Source organism: Cupressus sempervirens, chromosome 5 (genome assembly GCF_028749045.1).
Source record: "Cupressus sempervirens isolate cs-2001-9-10 chromosome 5, ASM2874904v1, whole genome shotgun sequence".
NCBI lineage: Eukaryota > Viridiplantae > Streptophyta > Pinopsida > Cupressales > Cupressaceae > Cupressus > Cupressus sempervirens.
Window position 1 is genome coordinate 323,465,744 of NC_143122.1, and position 9,731 is coordinate 323,475,474.

The 9,731-nt window shown below is 33.9% G+C and overlaps 1 pseudogene; it reads right to left on the minus strand.

The window, feature by feature from the left end:
• Positions 1-6,817: 6,817 nt before the first annotated feature.
• On the minus strand, positions 6,818-7,547 carry LOC149555969 (delta-aminolevulinic acid dehydratase, chloroplastic pseudogene; annotated as a pseudogene).
• Positions 7,548-9,731: the final 2,184 nt, after the last annotated feature.

Sequence of the window (9,731 nt, forward strand, 5' to 3'; positions counted from 1 at the left end):
TCTATTTAGGAGCCTTTATTTTCTCTTTTTCTTACTCTTGGGCCTTTTGAGTAGTAGCCCTTTTACTTGCCCTAGTTGTTGGTGTTGTTGGCTTTTCTAGGTTGGGCTTCACAGTTTTCTTTACTTTTGGTTTAGCCATAGGCTAAGCCTTGGCCTTTCTCTTCTTTGGTGTTGATGGCATTGGTGTCTCTTTGATTTCCTCTTCCTTGACACCTTCTTCTTCTTGGTCCTCACCCATTCCTTGGGTCAAAGCTAGAGGTTCTTACTCTTCTTCTTCTTCATTTTCTTCATCATCTTCTTCTTCCTCATCACCTGCTTCCTCAGCAAATTTTTCCTTTAGTTTCTTTACTAATTTTTCTTTCTTCTTCAATGTAGAAGTTGTCTTCAATTCAATTTAAACTTTAGACTTCATTACATCATAGTTGCCAAATATCTTGGTTGTTTTGTCAATCTCCTTAGGTAAGAGTGTAGTAATGGCAGTTGAGGCTTCATCAACATTTTTTTCATAGCCTAGGGGTCTCAACCATCTTACCTTGGGTACTGCTACCTGAATGTAAGTATAATCAATATCTACAAGGAATATATGTCATTATAGTGTTGTTATACTAGTGAAATAGGTATCCTCAATCTCTACTTCATGGACTTCTGGAAGTCTTCAAAATAGCTTGTCATAATAAACTCAAAGTTCTCTCCCATTTGCTCAATATACTCATTAATTTGGATAGCCACTGATCTGTTGATTTTTCATCCAACTTTGCCAAAAGATGGGAATTCATTTTTCACATAGAAGAATATGCACACAAGTATTGATCCAAATTTACATTATGCACTTTTTCTCTTCTTGATGGCACCTAGGTTCTCATTTATCTACTATAATTGTAGTTCTGCAAGATCATGAGTGTGATCTTTCTTGACAATTTTGTAACCAACATCAACTACTATGTAGGGTACACTATTTAACCTACATGACTAATAGAACTTGTGGGAAATAACCCTTATTGCAAAGTCAAGTAAAGGATTTGTAATGGTATCTATGGTCATTCCACACTTGTTCCATTTAGCACCTATATTTTTCTCAATTACCTCTTTGGAGTCAATATGTAGAGTCTTTTTCCAATCTAGGGTTTTCCACCCTCTAACCATAGACATCCATCATGAATTCTACTTAGAACTATTTTTATCCATTCAGTTTTGAAAATTGTGGGAAAATCTAGGGCATAGGTCAAACCTTTTCTCTCCACAATCTTAAATTCTTCCTTCAAGACTCTATTTTTGCACAATTTATCATATGCTTGTCTTATCTAGATATCACCTATGCCTCCTACTTTGCAATTGTAATAGTTTCTCACATCTTGTACCATTATGACTTTAGGCAAAATCATGGATAATGTGCCTGACTGATCATTTTTATAGGCAATATATGGGATGGCCTTGAAATTGGGTTGTTTTACCTCATTGCTAACTAACTGAACCTCAAAAGCTTCTTTCTCCTTTTCATTCTTTGAACTAAAGGCCATTTTTATCAAACTAGGGTTTGCCAAATTTAAGCTACCAAATTGACTTATGAAGTACTTTTAAAATTCAATGAACTGGTGCTTGATCATCACTAGAATCCTTGCAAATTCTTTAAACTAGTGTGTGAATCACCTCTTCACTCTACTCGTTCTTGCTTTGAATTTGTAATGATGAAAAAATAGGTAAAATTTGACCTTACACCCTTCAAAACTTTGCATTTAATGCTTGGTACTTGTATAGCTATAAAACTTAGCATCAACACAATTACTATTTCATTTGGTGTCTATAGAAACTTCCTTCACTTGGCAACTACTACAAACTTGGCTCTAACTTCCTTTGATCAGTAACTTGGCATTAACTAATATTTACTTGACATCTATTGAGGACTTTTCATGCTCAGCAATAACATGAAAATTTGAAGTTTTAACCTTGAATTTTCCACAACTTCTTGCATCTTAATTCATGCTAATGTAATCATTTCAGTGCTAATTACTTTTGGAATTGATGTATAATGCAACACACTTTAAGTATCAGTCCTACATACCTCTTATTTTCTTAGTTTGATGAAGTGTGACAACTTGCCCCATTGGGTGAAGTGATCCCTTCTCCATTTGATGTACTACCAGCATCTTTCTTCTTCCATGTCTTGTTCATGTTATTCCTGATATTCAACATCTACCTTGCCTTTCCCTTTATCAGATTCACAACTTTGTACCTTGGACCTAGTTGGACAATGCTTGCTGATGTGACTAGTCTTGTGATAGCTAAAACATGTGGTTTGACTCAACCATGTCTTGTAGTTACCATTGAAGTGAGTCCTAATGTAGTTTCTAGGTACATGTCCATATTCTTGATAATAGTGATGGCTATATCTTGTATTATAATCCCAGTTATAGGAGTTTTCATATTTTCTTACCTTTTTTTGGCTTGTTTGATGAACATGTAGACTTGGATCTGCATTCAAAGTCTCTATGTCCATACTTTTGACAATTATAGCTACGTCTTTCAAATTTTGGTGCTTGTATGGTTCTGGTTTTGATTTCATGTGCCTAATGACCATGTATGTTGCACTTGTGACAATGAGTTATGTTCTTAGGCTTAACATTCTAATTTGCATTCTTGCTCCTACACACGTCAGTTTTACATCCTTTCTTACCACAATTATGACAAGTAGGTTTGGAATTCTTACCTTTATTATTCCTTTCCTCAACATCTTTAGATTATTCTCCTTCTTTAGTGCTTTTTTAGTCCAATCCTAATGTATTTCTACTAGATCTAGGGGATTTTAGTAGTTGCTCAAAGTACTTGATGGCTTCATTTGGCTTGTTGAAAATTTTAGCAAATTCCTTTTCTCTTTTCAAGTCATTCTACAGTTGTTCATTCTATAGCTTCAAAGTGGTTTTTTCAATGTCCTTGACATTCAACTCATTATGAGCATTCATCATTTGGCTTAAGGTATCCAATTGCATGTTTGAGATCTTGGATAGCTCTATTGACTTTTCTTCTAATTTATTTGCCAAAATTCTTTTGTCTTCTTCAATCATGACCTTGTCTTCTATAGCTTTCTTCTTTTATTCAATCACCTCACACAATAGTATATTTTGTGATTCTTTCTCCAACTTGAAATTTTTGATCTCTTTAACTTGTGCTCTATTCTTTTCCATTAGATTTGCAATTGCTACATTGAATTCACTAGAGTTACCATCTGCAAATAACTTTATGGGGTCAATCTCTTTGTATTTTATGTCATTTTCTACTATAACAATCTCTTTCCTTCTCTTCAGGGAACTCTTCAAACCATCTTTGGCTTCATTTAGTTAATGTAGTATGAGATGTATCTCAATCTCCTAGTTCTCAAAGGTCTTTCCCAACTTGTAGATGTCCATTTCAAGATCTTTCCTCTAAGCCAAAAGCTTCTTTTTCTGAGAACTTGGCTCTAATACCAATTGATGGAATTACAAATGGGAACATACACTTTTGAGAGGGGAGGGCGAATCAGAAGTTCAAACTTTAACAACTAAAACTTTCACCATTTCATTAGATGAATATAATATCTTAATTGTACATAACATGTAAAGTAAATGCATCAAACATGTAAACACACACACACACACACACACACACACACTTTACACTTGATATGATTACCTAGAAAACCTCCAAATGAGAAGGTAAAACTAGGGTGGGGATGACACCCACAATTCTTCACTACTACAACAATAAAGTGTCACCGATTAATGTTATAAAGTGTTGACCATGATACATGATCTTCCCTATTAAAGGATTTACAATAGTATGTTAGGACTACTCCACTTAGGATATTTAACTAAAATCACCTATTAGGGTGTTTCAACATAGATCTTGTGATTAGCTCTGGTAGCCTAATTAAAGATCAAATCTATACTGTGTCCTTTTTTATCATCTCTTATCTGATATGTCAATGTTGTATCCTCTATCCTTTGTTTTTTCTTAAACTAATTCTGCAATTTTCTCTCTACAACTTCTAAGCCTCCATGAATGCTTTTCCTTTTCACATCCAAGCTTCACTTATTCTTCTCCTTCAATTCCTTAGATGCTTGTTATGAATTTTTGGGTTTCATCCTCCTTAAGAAGACTAGAAGACTTAGGGTTAGGTATGAATCTATAGCTAAGATTCATCATTTTTTCTACTTAATCCTTCCCTTTTTTTGATTGGCTACATGTAATGGCATAGGGAATCTACATAAAGATTCATCTTTATCTTCAAAAGATCATATTCTATCATTAGGTTAGCTGGAAAATGGTTTACATAGTTTTTTGTGCAATCACAAACAAATATGTCAAATCTGTGTTGCTCGGCACTTGAGGTTACTGATGCTTGACAGATACTATAATTTTGTCTTTAACTTGACACTTGAACTACTTAGCATCTACTATTCTCTCGACACTTGAATCACTCAGCATTTTCTGCTCAGCACTTGAGTAACTCAACACTTATTACAACTCAGCATAGTTTTTACCTATCATAGTCGGCATACATTACTAGTTCAATATAAACTTAGTGAATGTCTTAAGTGTGTTGACACTAAATTGTCAAAACGAATTTTAGATCAACAAAGATTGTTTCTTTACCCTTGTCATGAAAATTTTCATTAAAATCCACAATCATCTTACCCTTACCCTAGGTTTTTATTTCAAGTGAGAGATATATGCCATTTTCAAATTATGTGTTATGATCTTGTGATCAAGGGTTTAAGCATCTAATCGTAAGCTTAAAATATCCCTCTCCCAATGTCACAATTTAAGGTTTAGTGGAGTATCTTAGGGATAAAATTTGAGTCTCCTAATCCTAAGATATGTTATGTGTTCACAGTATTGCAAGTGTTCAAGGTGAGGTCTCCAATCTTACAACTCCCTTTATGTTGTGTCATCTTAAGTGTCTATTGGAAAGGTTTTTAAGTCAAGTTTTGATGTGATGAAAAATAGTGTTTCATGGGATTGTAAAAGAAGAAATGGGGGCTCATGATCATGTAATAAAGTGGTGATCATAAGATCACAAGAACATAAAACGTGTAAGGATAATTTTACGAGTTTTGATCCTATGATAAGAAGGAGATTGAGACATTGTAAAGGATTACAAGGAGACTTCCAAAGATATGAAAAGGTCATCATCATAGGATCATGGAAGTAGATTTTGGGATGTTGGATGGCATGATATTGAGATGATCATAAGATCATAAGAATCATATGATAAAGTAAGGTAGGGCCAAATGCATTTGCATGAGTTCTTTTAAGATGTGTGGCAAGTCATAACTTTCAATCCTATGATAAGTGGTAGATCATAAGATCTCAGGGGCATGTTCAAAGCTTTACAAAGCTATGAAGCATTATTCTATCATGAGATTGTGAAGATGAAAAGTGATGCTTCTAAGACTATGATAAAGAAAGGATAACCATTGTCATGTGGTCATAGGTAAATGATAGTAACTAAAGATGACTCTTAATGCTATGAAGTAACTTTACTAATTATGGTTAAGAGGTTGTAAGGAAAAAAAATGAAGGCATGATGTTATGCGAATGTTTTTCTCGTAACATCATAAGGGTTTGAAGGGTAACCACTAAAGCTACGAAATGATCCATTAAGTCATGATCGTAAGATAATAAGGAAAGAAAAGGTGAGATAAGATGCTACATTGGTGTGTATAAATCATGTCTTGTGAGATCTTTAGAGCCTAAAAGGTAGGCTTGGATGTCATAGTAAATGATGTCTCATAAGATCATGGGAGCCATTTTTAAAGCTAACAATGATGCAATAAAGGGATTGATTTTAAACAATTGTAAGATCATAGAGAAAATTAATCCACCTAAGATGATACAAAGGATCCTTCTTCAGTATATCATAAGATCTTAAAACCTTTTTTTACCTTAAAAGTTGAACTTTTCTATTTTGAGCTGGAATAATGATCAGAAACCTCTTGGTAAACAAATTGTTCTTCTTCTTATTCTCCTTTTAATTTGCCCAATTTTTAATGAAGAACAACTTTACACAACAGTTGGGAAACTATTTTTGAGAATAACTAGTTTCCCTTTGAATTAAGGTATAGCTCCCTATGTGGAAAATATTCAATGAATTTTGTTTCAATTCTAATTCCTATTGTAGGTATGTTCTTAACTAGAGAACAGTAGAGGAAATCGAGTTCCACCCAGGCAAGTGAAATCTCAAGCAAGATCTAAATGCAAAGATGTTATGTTGATGATTTTCACAATCTTATGAATTTCCCAACACAACAATTTTAAAATGCAAATTATGAAATGCAAATGAAGAATGACTATGCAAGTTATGAAATGCAAATGAAGTATTTTGATGCAATTCCACAACTAGTTATAATTCTATGATTATTCTACTGATTAGCTAAATTGAAAACAACAAAACAAAGCTCTGTTTATTCTCCCATCTTCAATTCAACATAATGAAATAACATCAGATACAGATGATGAAAGTGGACAGTAAAATAATGGCACTAAACTTGATTGTCTCTGCAACTAGCTTCACCAAAATTTGCCCATCCCTATATGCAATGAAATTAAAAACCTAAACTAACATGCCCTCTCCTCTACTCCAGCTCTCTGACTATATGTAGGAAAATAAGAACCCCCCCCCCCTTCATAATTGAAAATAATTTAGAATAAATAGATCTTCCTCTCTGACTGTTCGATTCACCTTCAAGTGACTTTATAGTTCTCAGCCGATTCTTTTGAATCTACCACTCCAAGATTTTTGAAATTATTTCCTTGGGCTATCTACACACAAGTATCTTTCTACCTACAAAGAAAAATATGTGAGAATTACATCTGCACCAGCATGTTTAATATAAAGAAATGATTCTAACATGGCCTTGTTCTCATCGAGCATTCCAAAACTAGTTGCAGCTCTTATCATTGAATATTCTCCCAAAATCTGATATGCAGTTATAGGTAATGATGAGTTGTCTCGAAGAGGCCTAATCACATCCAAATATGGCATAGTTGTCTTGACCATAAGAATATCTACTCCTTCTTCCTCATTAGTAGACATTTCAAGTAGTGATTCACGATAGTTTGCCAGATTCATCTGGTATGTATTTTTGTCTCCAAATCGAGGATTAGAATCAAGAGCTTCTCTGAATGGACCATAAAATGCACTTGCATATTTTTTGTATAAGAAAGGATGGACACATCTTGAAATACTTCTCTATTTGATTCATATCTAATGGTTCGCACACACCTATCCATCATATCACTTGGACATACAACAGCAGCTCCTACTTGAGCCTAGGCTATAGCCTGCCTACATAGCTGGTAAACTGTCTTATCATTCATAATCACTCCATCTTCTTGAACAATTCCATTATGTCCATCAAAAGAGTATGGATCCAATGCAACATTTGTGTGAATTACAAGATCAGGATACTTGTCCTTAAGAAGATTTATTACACGATTCTCTCTTCAGTAGATCTAAGTCCTCTAAATTTTTGAGTGGATCATTCCCTAGAATACAAGCCACTTTTCTCCATTCCCAATTGTTAAAGAATGAAAAAATGTCCAAAAATGCCTCTTTGATATGTTCTAGAAGATCAAGGTATTTTTTGTGACAAGAACACAAAAAAACTTTAAAAAGGAAATAACGCCTGTCATTATCATCTATATCCAAGTATTTATTCATATAATTCACAATATCATCATAACTGAGAGGCTACATAACATAATGGTGATTTGTGAATTTGTAGCTGCCCAAAATAGACATCATGTGTCTATTATCATAGTTTGAAAGTCACTAAGCAATTCATTCCTCTCTACTTAGCCAACAATGTCATCCCAGAAGGTTTCCAACTTCACTCTAGCCATATTAAAATGAATGTCTTTCTTGTCATCCTGCTCTTTGAAAGCATCATAATAGCCAATATTTTTATCCTTACAAAGCATTTTATACCATTCTATCATTTCTAAGAGTAGAAAATGCATGTGTCCTTATTAGATTGGGAACAATCCAGCAAAAATTGAATTAAACACCGAACATCATCACTTGCCATTAGACTTGTCTGAACGTGCTTATTTTTAACATGGTCTATTGGTTATAAAGCAACAATTGCCATTGGAAAAAAGAATCATGACTTCATCATGAGACCAAAATCATCAATCTTATGTATATTCAATGATCTGATCATATTTGATGTTTTACATAACATGAAAAGATGATTAGAGCACATCCCAAAGCTTTATCTGTTGGTTACATTAGTAAACATCATGACCAATGTGCCTTTGGAATACCCAAAATCTAAATTTTCATTCTGGGTATTAGAAGCATTTTGGAACTACACTTTGAAAACCAAAAATGTTCCTTGAGCCTTTTAAGAAATACCTAAATCATTCAAATTTAAAAGGAACTTGAAATCACCAAGTTATTGGCTGTCAGGTTTTTACATCCGAGGTGCAAAAATGACTTTGGCACACCCAATTTTGAATTTTCCACCTTGGGTATTTGCAAGTGGTTTCAGACCAAACTCTTTGAAGATGAAATAATCCTTGAGTAATTCCAAGGTGACCCATATGATTGGTTCTCGAAATGACTCCAAATTGTGTAAGAACGACGCAGGCGGGTTTTAGCATTTTAGGTACAAAACTGCAATGGTGCACTTAGATTTCAAATTTCTACTTTCATTAATATGCATGAAATAAACTTTTGAAAATTATGATCAATCCCACTCTACATTAAAATTGTGAGCATGCATATGCCAAAGATGGGAACCTTCTTCATAAATGGAAAAATATGAATTGATCATCAAATATGCTTTCTTAAAGACAAAGTTGTGCAATATTGTTTAAGCCATGCAGAAGCAGATTGCATGACATGTAATTCTCCACCTCTAAAAATTTCTCATCTTCACCACTTAATAAAATAGCTTTAGAGCTTCCATCATGATTGAAGAAGTCAAAAAATGGTATCAAAGTTAGGTCCTTTGAAGTAATTCTTCAATTACGTGAGAAAACTAAAGCATATGCATGCATAAAGCTTTCAAATGTCGCATCTCCAAAAATTTGAGGGCACTGATGTAAAGCATGTTGAACTGCAAAAAATTTCTTTTTAATGCTTCCTTTACAGTGCATTGTCTCATGGTAGACATCACTTTGTTGAATCATATCTAATTCCTCTTCAGTTCAAAATACATTATCTGCAATCATCTATAATTGCATCAATCATGAGAGAAAAAATTTCATTAAGTCCCTTGTATATGCCTAAAAATCACAGCTTTGCAATCATCTTTTATCTAAGAATATTATCAATGAAAACATGATATCCTTACCGAGCTAGGAGCTATAACTTACACAATATGACAACACTTTAAACCAACCCACCCGTCTTATAAATGAGAGGGTAAGAGAAAGGGAAACCTGACAAGAATAGCCTACCTATGAAGAACTTAGACCTAAACACAACCCAAACTAGACATGACTATGGCTTCAAATCTTTCACTTTAACAACATGGGGTGAAGAGTGGAGCAATAAAACCCTAGCCAATGGAATTTGAGTAAAGTATGAAAGTTCCTGATGGTAAATAGTTATGTGAATGGTCCATCTGAGATGATAGACTGCACTAATTTTAAAGCTCAAACATGTAGATTATCAATGCATAGAGAGGGTTGATAAGTGTATGCTTAGCATAAAAACATTCCACAATCTAGTAATTCATTACCATTTA